Raw genomic sequence first — 23,089 nt, forward strand, 5'->3', positions numbered from 1 at the left:
AGTCTCCTTGAAATTGCATGCTGAAATTGGGGCTGATAGATGGGCTTCCCTGATAGCTCAATTGGTAAAGAATCCACCTGTAATGCAGGAGACCCCAGTTCAACTCCTGGATTGGGAAGATCCACTGGACAAGGGATAGGCTACTCACTCCAGTATTGCTGGGCTTCCCTTGTGGCTCAGTCAGTAAAGAATCTGTCTGCAACATGGGAGACCTGGGTTTGATTCTTGAGTTGGGAAGATCCCCTGGAGAAGAGAAAGGCTATCCACTCCAGTATTCTTGCCTGGAGCCATCGACAAAGGAGCCTGGCAGGCTTCAGTTGATGGGGTCGCAAGAGTCAGACAAGACTTAGCAACTAAACCACCACCACCACCCATAATATAGGAAGTACTCTTTATTTAGATTATACAGTCCCAAATACAGTTAACATTTAAACTGTGGAAAACAGATAACTAATTCCGCCTTTATTTAAGATAAGTACCTTCCTTTCCATATAATGGTTATTTTTCCTCTTAAAACTCTTCCTAACATTAACTAACATTTATATATTAACTCTAAGAGAAAATACCATGTGAAGTAAGAGCAAAAGAAATACAAAACCACATACAAAATAAGAACACTATTCACACAATTTCAACTTCAACTGTTATTACTCATTGTGCCTATTCCTTTTTTAAAGTCAGAAGTCTCACTGATCTCATTGTCTGTGGCAGCATTGTAGGTTAGAAGGACTCCAAGAGCTGCTGAAGGATACATCCAGCTTGGTGGGAAGGCTTGCCAACGCTTCTTCCCACACTGCAGTCTTGCTTCAGGGCTTCAGAGAAGTATCCAAAGCTCACAAACACCTATCTACTTAGACGTTCCCAGTAAGGCTTTAATTTGCCTCCTGCTGCTGGCTCTAATTATCTAGCCAGTGCCTGAGAGGGAAAATTCAGGCTCCTGCTTCTACTCAGCCCAAGTGGTGGCTCTCTTGCTTGTTTCCCATAGACTTTCTCCTCTCACACAGACCCTAACACATAAAAAGACCCTAAAATACTGGGCTGGTGTGTCCCCACCGTCACCTGCCACATGACTGTGTACCACACAGGAAACATTTGCTCATGATAACTATCATTAGTTACTGCGAGTAGACTACTGAAGATTAGCCATTAAACCACTCCAGCAACTCCCAACTACTGTTTTGTTTCCTGATGGAAGCCAGGATTCTGATGAAGAGCATTTTCCTTAAAGGATTCTGCCTCTTCTCCCTTCTGATCATTTTAAGCATAAATTGAATTTAGCAGAAGAGTTTGAAGGCAGAAAGATTTATTAGTAACATTACACCTTAACTGGACTGTGCTTTGGACACATAAGTATACAAAATTAGGATAACCTATGCCCATTATTGGGGTCTCCCTGGTGGCTCAGACAGTAAAGAATCTGCCTGCAACGCAGGAGACCTGGGTTCGATCCCTGGGTCAGGAGGATACCCTGGAGAAGGGCATCCCAATTCACTCCAGTATTCCTGCCTGCAGAATCCCATTGACAGAGGAGCCTGCCTGGCTACAGTCCCTGGTGTTGCAAAGAATCGGACACAACTGAGCAACTAACACAAACACATGTACATACCCATTATCAATTCAGTTTGAGGGACTATAATTCCCTCAAGCTTCAGATAAATCATCTGATGTATAAAGTTACCCTACAATATCAACATCCCCAAATTTTACACCCTAATATGTTTTTAGGACTAAATTATTTATTCAAGTCTAGGATATCTTCATTAGTCAGCTAGGATGCTTTTTCCTAGGACTTCAGTCCCTAAAATAAAACCTGGTTGAGCAGTTGGTACAGATAATTAAGGGTCCTGTAGTCTTTCCCATTCAGCTGAGGAAGGGATGATCACACTGACAAGAAGATTGGTTTAACATTCGGGGAAATTATTCTCGTTGTCATCCAGTTGACTCCCACTCCCCCAACTGAGGGAGCCTCTTTCCTAAACTGAGATGTCTTCTCCACAGGTTGCCAGCACAGATGTTGCCTGAAAAAGTCTAATGAGCCTGCATGCCGGCACCCACCACGGTATGTCAACGAACTGAAGAAACCCTCTCTTTGAAATTCAGCACCTCTTCTCCAGGTTTTTTTTGAATCTCCGAAAGATCTCATGTGTGGAAACCTGGTTCATCTTCACTCTTTGCTAGTTTTGAAATGGAAGACTATAAAAACAAAAACAAACCCTCACTCTCAAGTCTTACTGAGTAAGCCATTTAAGATATAAGGTGGTAAATTTCAAAAGGTAGAAGAGTACTCTGGTGTCTACCTAATTTTTATTTTGTGAGCACTAGCTTCTGGAAGTTTGTTGCAGACTAGATGTGCCAGGATAAAAACAGCAAGGATGGTTTCAGTCTTGTCACTCTTACTGTTTCCTATGATGCCTGATCCTCTACTTTTTAAACCACAAAGGTGACTAGAAGAGAAGAAACAGGTATTCTCACATCTGCAGAACTAAGTCCCTTATACTGCACTCTGGCCCAGCCACCAAGTACCCTTATTACCAGCAGGGCTTTCTGTATTACTATTCCCCAGAGGGACATAGTTGGGGGCAGGGGTTAGCATAAGCTATGCCATGTGGTAAAGATTTAGAAAATGGTATATCCTTAGATTGAGGGTTGGAAATGAGTCTTCTTTTGTGGTCCTAAGCCCTGGTATAGCAGAAAGTAAGGGAAGAGCTTACATGCTGATTAGGATTTCATTCTTTTAATATACAGTGTACTCATATTAGTCCTCTAGCAGACAAGGCACTTTATCAAGCACGTTGTCCATCTGAGTGGCAAGAGAAAGAGAACATGAAACTCGCTTTTCAAAGGCTTCCACCAGAAATGTCACATGTTAGCTCTGCTCACATTTCCTTGGCCAAAGAAACTCATGTGATCAGACCCAATTTCAAAGAGGCATGTGAATGCAATCTAACCTTGTTCCCAAACAAAGGAAACTGGAATAATGACCTCTATGCACTGCATACTTCAGAGGTGATTGAGGATCAAATGCAACAAGATACGAAATTGTTTTTAAAAACTGCAAACCCAATACTACAGCGAGTCCCCTTATTAGTGAGTGCCATACCATTGAGAGTATTCAAGACCTTTGCCATACTGAGACTGTATAATCTCACCCTAACAATGCAAGCACAAATGTTTTTGATATTCAGGAGACGCTTCCTAGGCTTTTATTAATAGATCTCATCAAAGACCCAAGATAATTCTTCCTGTGATCTAGGGATGGACCTTTTTCCTCACTATCCTCTCCCACACTAAAAAGCTTTTTATCCTTATTTTTGGGATGCCAGAATTGAGTTCATTTCCATATGTATTCAGTGTCCAGGAACAAAGGAAAGGGAATGGAAGTTAAGCAACTTGGTTGCAAATTCTGGCCCTAATACTTGTTAGTTACAAAATCTCAGCTAATCTTTCTAAGCCTCAGTTTCCTTCTCTTAAAAAATGGGCATATTAATAGCATTTACCTTCCAAAGGTTTTGAAGATTAAATATACACATTAATATGTAAAGTGTTCAGCCCAATGGCTGGCTCATCATAAGCATTCAGAGAATATTTTCCCTTTTTCTTTCAAGAAAAAAAAACTTACTAGAAAATTATTTTAAATGTCATGGTAGCAGTGAAGGTAACTTGTCCGCCAAGCCATTGGCAATGTCCAGGGAGCAAGGATGGTCCTAGAAAATGGGAGATGAGTCTGCTTCAGTTGATTCATTCATTTAGTAAGTTAATCATTCAGGCATTTATTTCCCGTTCTCTCTATTCCAGGCACTGTGTTAGGCCTATGACTTCAAAGATAATTAAGACACTATCTTTCTTTCCATGAGCTCATAATCAAGTAGGGAAAGATACATAGATGTACTGTTCCAGAACACAAGAAACATGTTCAGTTCAGTTCAGTTCAGTTGCTCAGTCGTGTCGGACTCTTTATGACCCCATGAATCGCAGCACCAGGCCTCCCTGTCCATCACAAACTCCCGGAGTTCACTCAGACTCACGTCCATCGAGTCAGGGATGCCATCCAGCCATCTCATCCTCTGTCTTCCCCTTCTCCTCCTGCCCCCAATCCCTCCCAGCGTCAGACTCTTTTCCAATGAGTCAACTCTTCACATGAGGTGGCCAAAGTACTGGAGTTTCAGCTTTAGCATCATTCCCTCCAAAGAAAGATAGAAATCCTAAGTAGAGCTAGAGGAAGCTCCTGGTCACCACCCATCCTGAATGTTATCTTGCTTGAGATTCTTTCCTAGAGTACTACTAGTCCTTTGGTGAAAGAATTTCTCTCTCTTGTTAAGAAGAAAATAGCACCAAGGAAAGAGCCACATTATTCTCACTTCCTCCCATCCAAGACCAAGCATATCAGGAATGTCATCTGGCTGGTCTTTGGGGAGGGCTGTAGCCTCAAACTCCCCTTCCCATTCCCATCATAGGGACCCATATTTCACTGTCTGAGGTTCATTCCTTTAGATCACTCTTCAGCCACCTGCAATTTGATTTGGAAATAAAACAAATTATCTTTGGAATAAAATTCCCAGAGAACAAGCCCTGAAATATATATGGCATATATTTATATCAACACATATACAAATATATTTATAAGCCTTTATCAATATTCTATCAAATCTCCAAACAGTATTTCTAGACCATTATTGTCGTAATGATTATTTGCTCGCCTAATCATTTTCCTTTATATATTTGTGTCTTTGGTCTCATGACAGCACCTGTGAAAGGCTAGAGTTCCTTGTTAAAAGTACACTCACAAGCTATTCCTATAGGATAGCTACAGTGCTAATCAAGAAGAGCGATTAAATATCTCAAGCAATTTTAACATTCATCAAACTGATAATGGCAAGAAACAAATTGGAGCCTTTCAGTGTTTCACCAAATGTGCTCTCTAATTCCTTATTACACTATATATTTCTGGAAACTATTTCTATACACAAACCAAGCTGAAAAGAAATGTGCTATTTGCTGCAAAAATAAAAGAACGAGTGTAAGCTGCTTGCCACCCTGGGGATAATCACAATCACATTAAAATGCAGCTCCATGGCTCATCTTTCATCTTTCTCCTCTATCAGTCAGTAAATTAATTCCTCTATAGATATGAACATCAATATTCTATTTCTGTAAAAAGTGCCCTTTTTCAATTACTTCCTGAGAAAAGCAGAGTTACTATGGCAATCTCTGAATTTTGCACTCTGCAGCTTTAGACTACCACTGTTTTATAAATGGAAAGCTATAATTTAGCTCAATTCCTTTTGCTAGGTGTAAGGAGAACACCCACATGTTCTTAACTGTCTGTGGCAACAACACGGGAGGGGGAGAAGAGAATGCATCTTTTCTTAAGGGGGAATTTTATATCCCAGCACCCAGTGAGGGCCTCGGTAATGATGGGTGCCAGATAAGTTTGTGGAAGATAAAAATGAAGAAGTAGTTTTGTATTCCCCTGGGACTCCCTCCTATTAATAATCAAATGTTCAACATGTGAAGGAGACCAATTTGTGCAAAGGTTTTGCATTCCTCTGGGCTATGAAAAGTAGTCTCATGGCCCACAAAGACCCCTATACCTCCCCATTACAGGGCTCTGCTCAGTTCTGTAGCCTCTTTTTAATCCTACTCAATGCTATCCTGCAGCTTCCCAATATCTGGATCACAAGAATCTTCTATAATAGGTCTGCTTTGATGTGGAGACATCTAAGTAATTCATTGGAAAGCCCGTTCAAACACCCTTCTTACTGTATACCATGTGGGTGTAGACGTACCGTTAGCCACCAGTAGTTACACAGATGGATTAGTAACATCTTAGGCAACTTATATTTCCACTTCAGTTTCTACATGGATTGTCTTTCAGACCAAGTTCTTTTAGGCACTCCTTTCAATTTCAGTCAGGCCTTTGACTGGAAGGACAAAAGAAGCACTCAACCCACACACAGGTCAGCACTCTGCTCATCAGAGTAGGAGCTTAGAAATGGAATGGAAATAAGGCTGAAGTCCTTCATAGAAAGATTAGGGTCTACCTCTCACATGGAAAGACCTCCCATCTTTGGAGAGCCTATAACAAATCTTCTTAACCTGGGGCCATGGATGTGCTTCTGAGCATCCATAAATCCTCTAATAGGCAACATTTTATACATTTTCTAGGAAGAAGGTTGTATGATTTTCAGCAGTGCCGTATGAGCTCAGGACCCACAAAATGGGTGAAGCCCATAGGCTTAGCAGAGTTGGGCTTCAGATAGAGACTTGGAGCAGATAGCCAGCATTCTTTGGAATAACATCTTCAACAAATGGAAAAAAAAAAGAGCTATCAACATGGAATTCTATTCCCAGGTATTTTTCAAAAGTGAAGATGTCCTGTAATAAAGAAAGAAAAATACAAGCCACAGACTTAGAAGATATTTATAACACATAAAACATATTATGGATTAGTATCCATAATCTATAAGATCTTCCCATAAACTAGTAAAGACCAAAAAACCCTTGATATACAAGCTGCTAATATCTGATTAAACTGAAGATATTCATATCTAGTATTACAGCTGTTCTATTTCTAGGCATGTCCTCCAGAGAAAGCCTCATTATACATGTCCACAAGAAGACAACTACACTATTATTCATATAACAATTTAGACACCCATCAAGAAGAATATGGATAAAGTATGATATAGTCTAATAATGGAATACTATGCAGCAGATAAAATGAACAGATTAGATCGACTGCATCAACATGAATAAACCACAAAAACATGGTGTTTAGCAAGCTACAAGTGAATACTTATAGTATGAGACAATTTATGTAACATTTTAAAAGAATCAAACAGTGTCTTATATTACTAATAAATACATATGCAATAAAAGTTTTCAAAAACTCATGGCAAAGAAACACACCAATTTTAGTAGGATGGTTACCTACCTCTAGGAAAGGAGACTGAGGAATGAGATGGATAAAGTCTCTTTACCCCTATTTATTACATTTTATTCATCAAGGAAAAGGAATTCAAATGGATGTGGGAGGTTCATAGGTGTCATATTTTCTAAACTTTTTTGTATGTTTTAACCATTTAACACAAAAATGAAATCAAAATTTAAAAACCTAGACCACACTTTTCGGGCATAAATCTTTTTATCATAAACATCTTTCCCAAAGCTTCCTTTCTCTTTTTTCTCCCCATCATTCACCAAAATTCTATACAGGCCTCAGAAAAAATTCCCTGCTCTGCCTGCCTCTCCCACTTCCTGCTCTGCACTCCCTCTGGACACCGCATTAGACTCAAATGCTCCCTGTTATCAAAACTACTACACTGACATGTATTGGGCTGATTCACAAGAGACTGCTGCTGTTTGCAGGTCAAAGACATTTAAGTATTGGGAATGTCATACAGTTGCACCAATCATATTTACATAACTGCCTTTCCTAACTAGACTCTGGATCCCTTGGATGTTCACAAGAGATTCACCGCTTTAAGCGTGACACGCAGAGGGTGCTTAGTGAACTGATCCCATAATGACAGGCATTTGCTCTCAGCCTCTCCTTCAGTCTTTTGCCCCTGGATTTAAGAGGATAGATGAGTGGTACATTTTTTCACTGTATATCAGCAAGGAGTTATGGAGTGGTCATTGATGTGTGGTCTTTGTTTCACGGAGTTCTCTGCTTATGGAAGGAACTAAAAACAGAATATGTGAGTGAAGAATTCACAAGAACTGCTCAGCTGCCAGACAGAAGGGATTCTTGGGAAACTGAAGGGCAAGTACACTGTAGCAATAATGCATAAAGATGCACATCCGTGCATTTTTCATTCACTCTTTCAGTTATTCATTTGTTCAGTATCAGTATGCAATTTATCCAAACTTATCAGGAACGACCCAATAATCCAAACATGCTGGGCCTCTTTAACTGCCATTTCCAACTAGAGGCACCATTGCCCACCGACAGCCTTCTGACATCTGCTCAGAGAACTGACTAGAACCTTTTACCCAAGAATAGACAATTACAATTGCTGTTACTAGTAACAGTACTGTTAGTTTCAGGAATGAGCCAGTTTATGCCTGCTTTATGACCGATGGATGGTCCACGTCTCCTTTCTTCTGCTTCTGTGAAAAGGGTGTGTCCCATAATTGCTGTTCAAAGCTGGAGAAAATACTCTAACAGGGAAGAACATCATAAAATTTACACATTATAACGAATTCATTTTAGTATTAAGGATATTTGGGCTCTTATTTAATAGCTTCAAAAGCATTCTGCTGTTGCTAAAAATAGATGTGTGCTATCTGAATTCCAAAGAGCTGTTTTATAAGGGAAATAGAATGAATTGTAGAAGAGATTCTGTGTATAATCCTTTCCTATGCGCTTGCTGTATATAGGACTATGACATTCTTAAAATTTCAAGCAGGGAAACCTGCTCTGGTTACCTTGGTGATAAACTGGGGATAAAAATTACACATAATTGCTGCTGATGTCACTACTGCCTTATTGTTTCCAAGGCTACAGATTGTCTCCAAATAATTGTAATGCTTTGTGCATTGGAAGGCCACCATGTAGGAAAAAGCTTAGTACTGCAGTTATTCTTTCTAAATCTATCTAATAAACCATCCATGGCCTCTCAGGGACTTTGGATAATTACAGAGATAAATAGGCATTGAAAAGGCTTCTATCTTAACCTATCCCAGGAACACAAACATCATTGAAATATCTAATATATAGAAAAGTTAGTTTCTATTATGATACATCAGGAAATTTCCTTCTAAAATATATTTTCTCTAAATGCTAGTCAGGAAAGCAAACTGCAGAAGGGTGTGTGTGTGTGTATTCTGCATGAAATATACTGACAAATGTGCAGCAAACTGTTGACAGTGCTACTTTCTGAGGGGTAGGATTAAGGCAGGCTTTCATTTTCCATAAGACATATATTTGGGTAATATCTGAATTTTTGTGGTTAACATATATTACTTTTTTAATCAGATAAAATAGTTAAAATTCGAAGTCCTTAGCAGAGCTATTTTTAAACTACCAGTCAAAATGAAATGGCCTCCTAAGTTGCATGAATAAATGAAGCCATTTATAAAGGACACGTTTCCCTCTATCCAGCTTTCATTTGTAAAAGCAGTTGCCAGTGAGTTCCTCATACAGTCACACTCAGCCACAATACAGTTATGTTACACTAGTCACAAATCAAGAATCTCTTTGAAAACCAGCAACTGATGCATGCTGATTTAATAACTTTCTATCTTTTTCTTTTTTTGCATCAGCCATACATGTTGACTGCCCAAGAAATCACCATAAAGCAGTAATGGTCAGTGAAAAACACCATTAAATTTGGCTTCTTGGGAAATCCTATTTAAAGCGTAAGATGCTTGAAAAACAGTGTGGTAATGACGTGATTAACCGTAACAATCATTAGAATAGCATGTGCTTTCCAAAGTCACCAAACCTACTGCTAAACCTGGGCTTCTAGGTGCAACCAGAGCCCCGCATTTCAGATGCTTACTTGACCAACAGCAAACAGGGCAAGAGCCTTCCGTCCAGCCCTCTCCCAGGGCTACAAGGGCCTCATGCTGCTTGGTGACACTGGGCTTCAGCAGTGACCTTGTCAGCAGGACATTTTCCACCAAACCGAACCAGAGCGGGCTGTATCTTAGCTGCCTTGCCTTGCTGAGGGGCAGGTTTTACATGGTAACGATTTACCTTTGGAGCCCGTTTACCACATAACACATGAAATGGCTCACATCTGGGGTTGGGAGGGGGCTCACTGAACAGTCTTCATCTTTTAGACTAAAATATATAGAAACATGAGAGAATTATGATCCACATAAATAAATTATAAAGCAAAAGCACAGCCCTTTTGTATCAGAGTCCTGATTCTTTTTCTGCTGGTGAAATTTTCATCAGAAATTGCTACTATAAAAGAGATTAGAGATCAAAGAATGATGTTTACAAGAAAGGCAATTGGTTATTCTGGCCAGGTATTATATATCTACCTGTGAAGAACTGAATACTAACTACTCCTCTTTCTTTTTTTATGGTCATCATTTTAGGCTCTAATAATGCTTTAATGATTTATCTCTGTGCCTCCTGTAATTGGCCAGGTATGTACCTACCCACACATTTACAACCTAATGACAGCTGCAAACTGTACTATTAAGATGGCAGGACTGTTTAAGCTACAGGGTTTATATATTACATAATATGTTTCCTCATTTTACCAAAGTGGATTTTGTAAGCTCTTAGATAACCACAAGCATATGAGTTCTACTCTAGAAAGCTCTTTAGGGCATCATGAGACCAGAATTAATAGAGCTTGGAATTTATGAATAAGTAGTCTATAAATAACAGGGGACCCATTCATATCACTCCCAGTTTCTCTACGTGACCCATTTATTTGCCATTTCAAAGGACCATACTAGGAATAGTTCATTTACAACCTGAACTAACATTAGTTTCCACATCACTCACTCCTGACCTCATCAAAAGTCTCTTTCTAAGGCAGTGGGTATAGATGGGAAATCTAAGTCTTTGTATCACTTCATTTGTGTAGAGTGACAATCACCATTTCAGGAATAAAATTTACAAGTGATCTACAAATAATCCCTCCTAGGAGATGAGATTGGCTAGCATGGAAAAGTACAGAACTGTACCTCTAAGTCCTCACTCGTTGCAGAGAGGAAAGCAGCCTGGATTTAGTAAAGGTTACAAAATTCTGCTGTTAAAAAAATGTAACTGAAAAAACCTCGAATAGCCAAAGCAATCTTGAGAAAGAAGAATGGACCTGGAGGAATCAACCTGTCTGACTTCAGGCTATAATACAAAGCCACAGTCATCAAGACAGTATGGTACTGGCACAAAGACAGAAATATAGATCAGTGGAACAAAATAGAAAGCCCAGAGATAAATCCACACACTTGGATTTATGGACAACTTATCTTTGACAAAGGAGGCAAGAATATACAATGGATTAAAGACAATCTCTTTAACAAGTGGTGCTGGGAAAACTGACCAACAACTTGTGAAAGAATGAAACTAGAACACTTTCTAACACCATACACAAAAATAAACTCAAAATGAATTAAAGATCTAAACATAAGACCAGAAACTAAACTCCTAGAGGAGAACATAAGCAAAACACTCTCTGACATAAATCATGGCAGGATCCTCTATGACCCACCTCCCAGAATAATGGAAATAAAAGCAAAAATAAACAAATGGGACCTATTTAAAATTAAAAGCTTTTGCACAATGAAGGAAACTATAAGAAAGGTGAAAAGACAGCCTTCAGAATGGGAGAAAGTAATAGCAAAAGAAGCAACTGACAAAGAATTAATCTCAAAAATATACAAGCAGCTCCTGCAGCTCAATTCCAGAAAAATCAGCGACCCAATCAAAAAATGGGCCAAAGAACTAAACAGACATTTCTCCAAAGAAGACATACAGATGGCTAACAAACACATGAAAAGATGCTCAACATCACTCATTATCAGAGAAATGCAAACCAAAACCACAATGAGGTATCATCTCACGCCGGTCAGAATGGCTGCTATCCAAAAGTCTACAAGCAATAAATGCTGGAGAGGGTGTGGAGAAAAGGGAACTCTCTTACACTGTTGGTGGGAATGCAAACTAGTACAGCCACCATGGAGAACAGTGTGGAGATTCCTTAAAAAACTGGAAATAGAACTGCCATACGACCCAGCAATCCCACTGCTGGGCCTACACACTGAGGAAACCAGAATTGAAAGAGACACGTGTACCCCAATGTTCATCGCAGCACTGTTTATAATAGCCAGGACATGGAAGCAACCTAGATGTCCATCCGCAGTCGAATGGATAAGAAAGCTGTGGTACATATACATAATGGAGTATTACTCAGCCATTAAAAAGAATACATTTGAATCAGTTCTAATGAGGTGGATGAAACTGGAGCCTATTATACAGAGTGAAGTAAGTCAGAAAGAAAAACACCCATATAGTATACTAATGCATATATATGGAATTTAGAAAGATGGCAATGATGACCCTATATGTGAGACAGCAAAAGAGATACAGATGTATAGAATAGTCTTTTGGACTCTCTGGGAGAAGGCGAGGGTGGGACGATTTGAGAGAATAGCATTGAAACATGTATATTATCATATGTGAAACAGATAGCCAGTCCAGGTTCGATGCATGAGACAGGATGCTCAGGGCTGGTGCACTGGGATGACCCTGAGGGATGGGATGGGGAAGGAGGTGGGAGGGGGTTCAGGATGGGGAACACATGTATACCCATGGCTGATTCATGTCAATGTATGGCAAAAAACCACTACAATATTGTAAAGTAACTAGCCTCCAATTAAAATAAATTAAAAAAAATAAAAAATAAAATAAAAGCCATGACCACCATAACTATATGCAGAATCACTCAGAGGTGCTTATTTTTATTTTTCCCTGCATGAACAAAATATAAGCATTGTTATTTAAGATAAAAATTTCTACCGTTTCTTCCTTTACCCCTCTAGAATGCTAGATAACTGGTTTAACCCATGCATTGTGTGTTTTTGTTTTCTGCACAGATTTTTGGTTTTATACTGTTTTCTGAAAAGTATGAAACAATTCCTTAATTAAGAAACATGCCTCAGAAGTCAAAAAAAGTGCAGGAAAACTATTCATGCCCTGACAATGAGCCTTCCTTACAAGCACCAGAGACTTATTTTTAAAATAAGCTAGTACTGAGCTAATGTATGTGTTATGTGGTATAAACATGAAAAGTTCAAGAAACCCTTACTCTATGCCTTTCTAAAGCAAAACAAAATAAAATTAAGACAACAACACAGTATTTAAAGACATAGCATATATGAAATACTCTGGAGGAGGGAATGACAACCCACTCCAGTATTCTTGCCTGGAGAATCCCCAAGGACAGAGGAGCCTGGTGGGCTACAGTCCATAGGCTCACACAGAGTAGGACATGACGGAGCAACTAAGCACAGCATATATGAAATAAGTCATAGTAACAGTAATGATTCAATCACATCAAGTTCCAAAGCAAAACTGTGGAAGGGGATGGCAATGTCTGGTAATTTTGGATGAAAGAGGTTGACAGTAATCAAACATGTGCAAATCTCAGTATCTCTCTTCACAGACTCTATTCTAAGACATTAGGAAGTCCTGAAACAAGAAAACCTCTTTACTACATCTGATAAGGGGTTAATATCCAAAATACAAAAAGAACTCAAGTCAATAGAAAAACATCTTTTTTGCTGCCAATTAAAAACTGGGCAGACAATCTGAATAGACATTTTTCTAAAGAAGATGCAGAGACAGCCAACAGGTACATGAAAAGACGCTCAATATCACTAATCATCAAAGAAATACAAATCAAAGCCACCTGTCATAATGGCTATTATCAAAAAAGACAATGAACAACAAGCATTAGAGAGGATATGGAGAAAAGGGAACCATTATGCATAGGTAGTGAAAGTGTAAACTGGAGCAGCCACGATGGAAAACAGTATGGAGGTCATTCAAAAACTTAAAAATCGAACTATCATATGATCCAGAAATCCTACTTCTGGGAATTTATCCAAAGACAATGAAAACACTAACTTGAAAAGATATCTGACCCCATGTTCATTGCAGCATCATCTACAATCTACAGCCAAGATATGGAAACAAGCTCACAGATACAGAAAACAGATTGGTGGTGGCCAGAGGCAGGTATCAGAAGGGGGTTTTTGCCAAAGTGCATAAAGGGCATCAAAAGGCGCTAACTGCCAATTGTAAAATATATAAGGCATGAGGCTGTAATGTGAGCGCTGTAACTATAGTTAACAATACTGTATTTCATACTTGAAAAATATGAGTAAGTAAATCTTAAAAGTTCTCATAAGAAAAAAATCTGTAACTACGTATACAGGGAGATGGATGTCAAGCAGACTCAAGGGAGTGATCACTTCCCAATATGTTAAATTATCAAACTATGTTGAACACCTGAAACTAATATAATGTTATATGTCAGTAGTTGCTGCTGCTGCTGCTGCTGCTAAGTCACTTCAGTCGTGTCCGACTCTGTGCGACTCCATAGACGGCAGCCCACCAGGCTCCCCTGTCCCTGGGATTCTCCAGGCAAGAACACTGGAGTGGGTTGCCATTTCCTTCTCCAATGCAGGAAAGTAAAAAGTGAAAGTGAAATCGCTCAGTCGTGTCCGACTCTCAGCGACCCCATGGACTGCAGCGTACCAGGCTCCTCCGTCCATGAGATTTTCCAGGCAAGAGTACTGGAGTGGGGTGCCATTGCGTTCTCCGATGTCAGTAGTACCTCAGTTGAAAAACAGGAAAAGATCTGTTTACTTTGTTTAAGCCAGGATTTCCCAAATGCATTTGACCCTAGCAACCCTCATAAGCTGTAATTGTTGTTGTTTTCAATTACCCTGTTTAAACATCCTATGAACCAGTGTTTAAGTCTGGGAAGTGCTGACTTAGGTCATCTAATCAATATTGTTTCAAGATCTTAAATCAAATGGTTAACAGGCAAAATGTTAGATGAGGGTCCAGTAGCAGCTAGAGCTCTGATAAGTGGACGTATTTCTCTTTAAACACAATCTTCTAACACTACTCAGAACTATAAAGTGGAAAAACAGTAACCTTCCATTTTGACACATTTTGAATAATGTCAAATCTGCCAAAAAAGCCAAATCATGTTCCAAATCCCTATTATCTAAAGCCTAAGGTCACAGGAAAAAAGGAAGAAGAGAACTGGATGAGCTAAACGTTTAAAAGTTTTGAGATTCTTTATTAGGAAATTAATATGTTGTGCAGAAAATCTTATTTTTGCTTTCTTTTTTCTTTCTAATTAATTCATTTTTTAAGGTCAAGTTTATTGAGTTATAATTTACTTTCAACAAAACTCTTCCTTTCGAGATACACAAGTCTGGGCATTTGAACAAACATACACTGACATGTCATCACCAGCGGAACTAAGCTATAAAACATTTCCATCACTCTAAAGAGCTGCCTGGTGCTTCTTTGCAGTCCACCTCTCCCAACTTCCCCTATGCCTTTCAGTTTTGATTCTACAGAATAATTTCCTGAATGCTGTGCAGCATCCTTAGTGCCTAATGCTAGTTCATTCGTTACTTACTAATACCAGGATACAAAGAATACAAAAGGGAGAACCCTTATCTTCCCTTAGAAAGCTCCCAGAGATTCACTCGTTAAAGCTCTTCTGTTTGCACTGAAGAAAAATGTTTCAAATAGCTTGAGGAGTTTTATGTAAGGCCATGCTGCTGCTGCTAAGTCGCTTCAGTCGTGTCCGACTCTGTGCGACCCCATAGATGGCAGCCCACCAGGCTCCCCTGTCTCTGGGATTCTCCAGGCAAGAACTCTGGAGTGGGTTGCCATTTCCTTCTCCAATGCATGGAAGTGAAAACTGAAAGTGAAGTCGCTCAATTGTGTCCGACTCTTGGCGACCCCATGGATTTCGCAGTCCGTGGGATTTTCCAGGCAAGAGTACTGGAGTGGGGTGCCATTGCCTTCTCCAATGTAAGGCCATAGTACTCCAATAAACCTGAGAACACAAAATTACATTCAGACAGGCCAGGCTCTCCCATCCTGTGCCATTGCCTTCTCCGCATGTTGCCTCACCAGCTCCTAAAGTCAGCCCAGTTCTCTTCTCTATCTCACGCATGCACCCTCCACCCGCACCCCACCTTTCCTCCAGCTGGTTCTACTAATTCATCTTGAAATACGACCATTCTGGTCATCCCAGTCATCCCAGTCCCAACTCTTTCCCACTTCTCAGCTCATATACTGCTATAGTCTGAATGAGTACTTCCCCTCAAAATTGGTATGTTGAAACCTAGTCCCTAATGTGTTGCTATTTAGATGTGGGGCCTGTGGAAGATGATTAAGTCATGAGAGCAGAATTCTGATGAACGGGACTAGTGCCCTTTTGAAAAGGATCCCAGAGAGCTCTCTCACCCCTTCTTCCAGGTAGGGACACAATTCCTTGTTCCTATCTATGAACAAGGAAATGGATTCTCACCAGACACCATTGTCATTCATAAGCCAACCAGCCTATATGGATTATACCACCAAGTGGAATGTCTCCATGTCTCAGTTAAACTTTCTAAGAGAGGAAATCTGATTGGCCCAGCACCACACTATGCCTTCCACAGCCACTTTCCTCATTCAATCAAAGTGGAGTCTACAGGCCTTTTATTATCAACTATGGTTCATGAAATTGGGGTCATTTCAAGCTTGCGAATGCCTTACTCTGGGAACAGACAATTGTCACAAAAAGTATTTCTAGCATTATGTGATAAAAATACATGAGTCCAATCTTTTATATGTTGAAGAAGTTTTCACAAAGGAGGTGATATATGAGCTGGGTTTTAAAGCCCATGTAGTTGGGCTTCCCTGGTAGCTCAGATGGTATAGAATCTGCCTGCAATGCAGGAGACCCAAGTTTAACTGAGTAGCTCCCCTGGAGGAGGGGATGGCAACCTGCTCCAGTACTCTTTTCTGGAGAATTCCATGGACAGAGGAGCCTGGTGGGCTACAGTCTATGGGATGGCAGAGTCAGACACAAGTGAGCAACTAACACTTTCACCATGTAATTAGGGGTAGAGCCCAAGGGGAATGTGGAGTATGTGAGAACAAATGGGCAATGAGCATTCTAGGCTAAGGATACAGTGTGTGAAAAACATAAAGAACTAGGGAAGCACATGTCTTCCATAGGAAGCTTAATTTGATATTATTGGAGAGCAAGGTGCATTTGGGCAGTGTCAGGAAAAAAGTTGGAACCAGAATATGAAGGGCCTTACAGGCTATAGCAAGAGATCTGGATTTCATCCTATGGGCAATCATGGGTCATTCAGAGATTTGAGGCAAAATGAAGATCCTAAGTTTGTTAGGATATCATACAGCAAGGACCCAGAGTTTCAGAATTTTCAGATCCCTGTATCTGCCTCTAGTTCTCAAGAAAGAAATGCAGGAGGACTGCTCTGGGCTTCTCTGTTAATTATCAGGCTTTCACCCCAAGGCCCTGGATGATCAGTACATCAGACAGGTGAGACTTCAGAGAGCTGAGTAGATCCCTTTTGCTTTGGGTCCAGACAGCCCTCAGGCTTACACCAAAAGCAGACTGAATACCCTCTCTGGATCTTTCTTAGAGACCAACTTTTGAATCTTGATCCTCCTGATTCTAAGTTTTATGTGGCCAATAAAGTTGATCCTGAGGAAAACACATGTACCACCCCCCCCAAAAAAAATAAAATTCACCATCTAAAAGAAAAGGAAGAAAGATCAGTTAACCAGGATTCCTTCCCATAATGGCTAACACACACACACACACACACCCACTACCAAAGTCTTACTGCATCCACAGCCTGGGGCTGTTCTTCATAGGTGAGTGGAGTAAAGGGAGGAAACCTGGGGTCCCTCTAGTGTTAAGCACTCCACTGGTGACAAGATGAAATCGGCTTTTCATTAAGAAGGCAGTAATGTGGAGAAAGGATTGGAGAGGTTGACTTGAAGGTAGGAAGACCAGTTGGGAGGGGCTGCTCCAGCTCAAGTCAGGGTCCATGAGGGCCTGTCCCAGGGCAGTAGAGGGCTTGGAAAGCAGTCAAGGAGCAATGGCCCATCCAGGTGTTTTCAAACCTTTGGGAGCATCAGAATAGGCCACAGTATTTGTAAAAACACACATTGGGGGTCTACTTTCAGTTTCTGATTCAGTAGGTCTGGGGTAGGGCCTGTGAATTTGTATTTCAGACAGGCTCCCAAGTGATGCTGATGCTATTGGTTCAGGGGCCAAGTTTTAAGAACCATTGGAAAAGAACCATTCTGTGTGCTAAATCAAAAATGCACTGTTCTCTCATTTTAGAAAAATAAGTCACTTGTGCTAGTGGCATTAAGATAATGCAGAAAAATAACAGTCCCTTACCAGTTATCCAGCATCTGCAAGATGCCTAGACACAAAGAGCTATTTTCATTGTTATGTACAGAAACCCAGGTGCACACAACCACCCAAATCTACCAGTTCTCACTCCAGTCTCAGAGGCTACATTCAAAACAACTTGAAAATGCAAAAGCCATTTTTAAGCAAGGTTTCCAAGTCACATTGTAGGTAGTAATAGAATAAGTACTGGTTTTAAAGTAAGAACTCCTTAAATTTGGTTTCTTTGTGGTAGAAATTCTCATCAGTGTAGTTCAGTTGCTCAGTTGTGTCCGACTCTTTGCGATACCATGGACTGTAGCACGCCAGACTTCCCTGTCCATCACCAACTCCCGGAGCTTGCTCAAAGTCAGGTTCATCAAGTCGGCGATGTCATTCAATCATCTCATCCTCTGTCATCCCCTCCTCCTCCTGCCTTCAAACTTTCCCAGCATCAGGGTCTTTTCAAATGAGTCAGTTCTTCGCATCAGGTGGCCAAAGGATTGGAGTTTCAGCTTCAGCATCAGTCCTTCCAATCAACATTCAGGACTGATTTCCTTTGGATGGACTGGTTGGATCTCCTTGCAGTCCAAGGGATTCTTAAGAGTCTTCTCCAACACCACAGTTCAAAAGCATCAGTTCTTTGGTGGTCAGCCTTCTTTATGGTCCAACTCTCACATCCATACATGACTATCGGAAAAACCATAGTTTTGACTAGATGGACCTCTGTTGTTAAATTTGTTGGTTGTTGTTAAATTTGGTTTCTTTGTAGTAAAAATTCTCATTATGACTGTTAGCAATTTTTGAGACCAGACTAGTAGCATTATTACATCACTTTTCATAAGATAACATTGCTTAAGGAATTTCTGGGTTCACTGAAAGTTAAAATGGTTATTACTTTCAGTGATTCTCAGCATTAGGACATGTTGTACTCCATCTACTGGGCCACACCTCACACAAGCAGAAGCTGCAGATGGAGGAGGTTAAAAGAATCAAATAACAAAGTATCAACTTTGCTAGGCCACCTCCCTTCATAATTTAGACCCTTCTGTTGGAGATTTGAAAATATATTCTAGACAGATGACATGTTAAGAGAATCATTTCATGGTTCAGTGTCCTCTCAGTGTGATTTATCTCTATCTGCAGACACCAGAGGCCCCCATTTAAGAGATTTATGAGCTACCTGTACAATTCTATTTCGTTGAAAGGAAATGTATGCATTATTGAAAAACAAAATGAAAATATTTAAGATTATGCCACTTTCCAATTAGAGGGTTTAGAAACAAAACCTTTATATTCCCTGTTGCCTACCCATTTCTTTATCTCATTAACAAATCCTAAAATAATACCTTGAGGAAAACGGCAAAGTCCTCATTTCTGAATTCTTGGACCTGGACTTGAAGTTTCGAAACCTGGATGTGAATTACAAATCACTACTTAGTAGCAATCTTTATGGGCTTCAGTTTCCATATTTAGAAAATAAGTATAACACTTCCTTCCAGGGTCTGAGAATTAAGGAGAGAATACATATGGATACAGTGTGTATAGGGAGAAGTGTTAAACAACTCCATGGTTGTAGAACTAGTCTTAGCCCCTGCCTTGGAAAGATCCCCTGGAAAGGGAATGACTACCCAACTCCAGTATTCTTGCCTGGAGACCCCCATGGACAAAGAGCCTGGCAGGCTACAATCCATGGGGTCACAAAGAGTCAGACTCGACTAAGCAACAACACTTTCACTTTTCACAGCAGGACCAATAGCTGAGAAGGTCCTAATCTTCAGTACTTTAGACCCCAAACCTGCAGCAGCATCACTATCACATGAGATTTGCTAAGAAATGCAAATTCTTCCTGCTCAGACCTCCTGAATCAGAAATCTGGCAACGGAGCTCAGCAATGTTTTAACAAGTGCTGCAGGTGATTCTAAAGCTGTGAGAATTCAAGTGCCAAAGTGTATTTTTATTCTGATCTTGATAGATATTAATAAACTGCCCTCCAAAAGGTTTTACCAATATTCCCATCGAAAACGGTGATGACTGTTTCCCCACATTCTCACCAAGGTTTGTTATTGCCTGTCTTTCCCAGTTTTACAAACCTGATGAGTGAAAAAAAAAGTTATAGTATAATCACACATTACATGTAAGGGGCAAGGGGTGGTGAAACACAAGTTCTAAAGTGGTGAGAAGAAAACCATGGATAGTCAAAATTACCTTCAAAGATCTTTTAGGAAAAATGCTACTTTGATGACCTACACACCCACTCCAACTACAGACAACTCAGCCAGCTTTTTCCCTAGGTTATCTCTGGGGCTCTGGATGAAATCTGGGGGAACTTGTCATATGAAAAGTACACATAATACCAGACTCACACTGTATAAAGGAATCTCTCACATTAAGAAGCATTAATGAGATATGTGACTACCTGAGCAAACAGCAGGTTTTTCTCCCCCTACCCCCAGTCCCCCACAGCTCGCATCTTACTTTCAGAGCAGAGCCGGATGCAGGTAACTTTCATGCCCTATGAAGCAGTTCAAGTGTGTGCTGCTGCTGCTGCTGCTAAGTCGCTTCAGCCGTGTCCGACTCTGTGCGACCCCATAGACGGCAGCCCACCAGGTTCCGCCGTCCCTGGGATTCTCCAGGCAAGAACACTGGAGTGGGTTGCCATATTTTCTTGATTTTGCTACCAAAATGCAAGTCCGTGTCCCCAGTACACAGCGAGGCCAAACAATGTCAAAACATCAGAGTCTGGAACAGAGAAAGGTTTGTTGCAGGGTCATGCCAGGAGATGGGTGGTTCGTGCCCTAAAAAAACCCCCAAACTCCTTGAAAGCTGTTAGCAAAGATGTTTTCTAGGAAAGGTGAGGGAGGGCATGGTTAGTTGTTGCAACTTCCTGATGTCAGATGTTTGGGCTTGAAGGTCAGGTCATGGTCATGACCATAAATCTCCAAACAAATACTATTCTCTGTTCTGACAAGAAAGGGTGAGATCCCAGGGCACAACTTTCTCCTTCAAGGTCCAGGTCCTGGCTAAGAGCAAGCTGATCTCAGTTGGTGGCTCCCTGAGGGCCAGGTCCCCAGATCCTGCCCAGCTGTCATTGCTGAGGAAGCCAGGAGCCCAGAATCTAGCTGGCTCTCAGGTTCTTCGGGCTGCCTGATGGGTCCCACAGACTGCGTCCCTTGCAAACGGCCACTGCCATTAGGTCTCAGTGGCAGGGATGGGGAGAGGTTCACCTCTGCCTCAATGCCCCAGTGATGGCTCCAGAGCCCTACAGGACACAGCCCCCAGACTGTTCCCTGGGACCCCCAGGCTCACCCACTGCCCCAAGGCTGGGTGAGCTGAAGGACGGTGGGAGAAGTCCTGTATGTTCCTCTTATCTCATTCTCTGACGACCACCAGTCCACTGACTGTTGGCTGAATAGGCCACTAACGGTCACTTACTGACCGTTGCTCGCTTAGGGGAGGGACCTATTGCAGCACTGACCAATGGCTGAGCAGGACCACTAACGGTTGCTAATTGACAGTTGCCCACTTGGGGGTGGGGCCCCCTGAGGGGCCTAGCTGAGTGTGGCGGTGCTATATTACAATTTGGACAGTTTGAGCACATTTCCATGTTTCAGTGGCCATTTGTATTTCTTCTGTGGAATGCCAATGTCTATTCTTCAACGTTTCTTCAATTGGACTGTCTCTTATTTGAAGGGGTTCTTTATATATTTTGCTATGTGTAATCAGTCACTAACTCGTGTCTGACACTTTTCCAACCTCATGGACTGTAGCCTGCCGGGGTCCTCTGTCCATGAGGATTTTTCTGTCAATAATACTAGAGTGGTTTGCCATGTCCTTCTCCAGGGGATCTTCCTGACCCAGGAACTGAACGCCCGTCTCTTGCATCTCCTGCATTGGCAGGCAGATTCTTCACCATTGTGCCACCTGGGAAGCCCCTTTATAGATTATAGATATTAATTTTTTATGTTATATATGTTACAAAAATTTTCCTTCCATCTCAGTATTGCTCATTGGTACTCCTTTATACACTATATTATTTACCTGTTTCATATGTCTTCCTAACTAGATGATTATATGAGTGAAGAACAGTGAATATGTCTTACATTTTAAAATGTATCTCATCCCCTCCAGCCATCAATTTTATAATAGAGTTACCAACAGTAAAATATTCAATAAAGGGACTCTCCTGGTGGTCCAGTGGCTAAGACTCCAAGCACCCAATGCAGGGGGCGTGGATTCAATCCCTGGTCAGGGAACTAGATCCCATATGCCACAAAGATCCTGTGAGCAACTTAGACCTGGTGTAGCAAATAAATATTTTAAAATATTCAATATATTGAATGAATTACTATAGAGAAAAGCCAAGTTTTAAGCATAAACCCCGGATTACTCAAAATTCAATTTAATATTTAAATTAACTATTTATTTAAATATTTCAATTAACAGTTCCTGTTATGATTCCTTCTTTTAAACACGTTGTCAACCATTTAACACTATTACCATCAGAAGAAACCTGTTAAGAACAATATACAGCTATTCAAAGTTCTTATCAACCTTCCTTGAATTTCTGACTCTGTGGATGAGAATCTGTTACGAACTAAGAAGTACGAATTCACTATAGATTCCTAGTTATTATGACCTTTACATAGAATTTAGAACTTCCTTCTCTCACTTGTGTCAGTTCTTCTACTCTCCCGTATGACAGAGAAAAAGATGATGAACATGTTACTACATACAGAAAACTGACTTTTTCTTGAAACAAAATTGTTAAGAAATAGATGAGACATATGCAAGCCATAGAAAGGATTACTTTAAAACATTCTAAAACAAGTCATAATTTCTGGTAAGTCATCCTACAAAAATATAATTAGCTTATAACAATAAACCAACTTGATTGGTTATCTGGAAATCCATTTGTTTAACTCAGGGAGTATACCAAGAAATAACATGAATTAAAGTTAGCTTAAAAAATTAAAATGAGATGCCTTATTGACTTCAGTTGTGCTCCTGTTTTATAGCCAGGTGGGGGTTTAATCTATCAGTCTAGAAAATCCAAAAATTAATCTCATATTAGGCTAAACCACTAGAGAGCTATACATGTGAACTATACTGTTTTATTAATTTTGACCTAATTTTCCTTTATAGTCATAATGTCAATTTACATT

General features: G+C 40.4%; 1 protein-coding gene across 1 annotated transcript in view; it reads right to left on the reverse strand.

Moving 5' to 3' along the window:
* MYO3B (myosin IIIB) overlaps positions 1–21,355 on the reverse strand; it is a 372,181-nt gene extending 350,826 nt beyond the window's left edge. The window contains exon 1 of the mRNA XM_061435661.1: positions 21,234–21,355. The gene's annotated coding sequence lies outside the window, so the exon portion shown is untranslated. The remainder of the gene's footprint in view (positions 1–21,233) is intronic.
* Positions 21,356–23,089: the final 1,734 nt, after the last annotated feature.

The sequence above is a fragment of the Bos javanicus genome, chromosome 2 (genome assembly GCF_032452875.1).
Source record: "Bos javanicus breed banteng chromosome 2, ARS-OSU_banteng_1.0, whole genome shotgun sequence".
Taxonomy (NCBI): domain Eukaryota; kingdom Metazoa; phylum Chordata; class Mammalia; order Artiodactyla; family Bovidae; genus Bos; species Bos javanicus.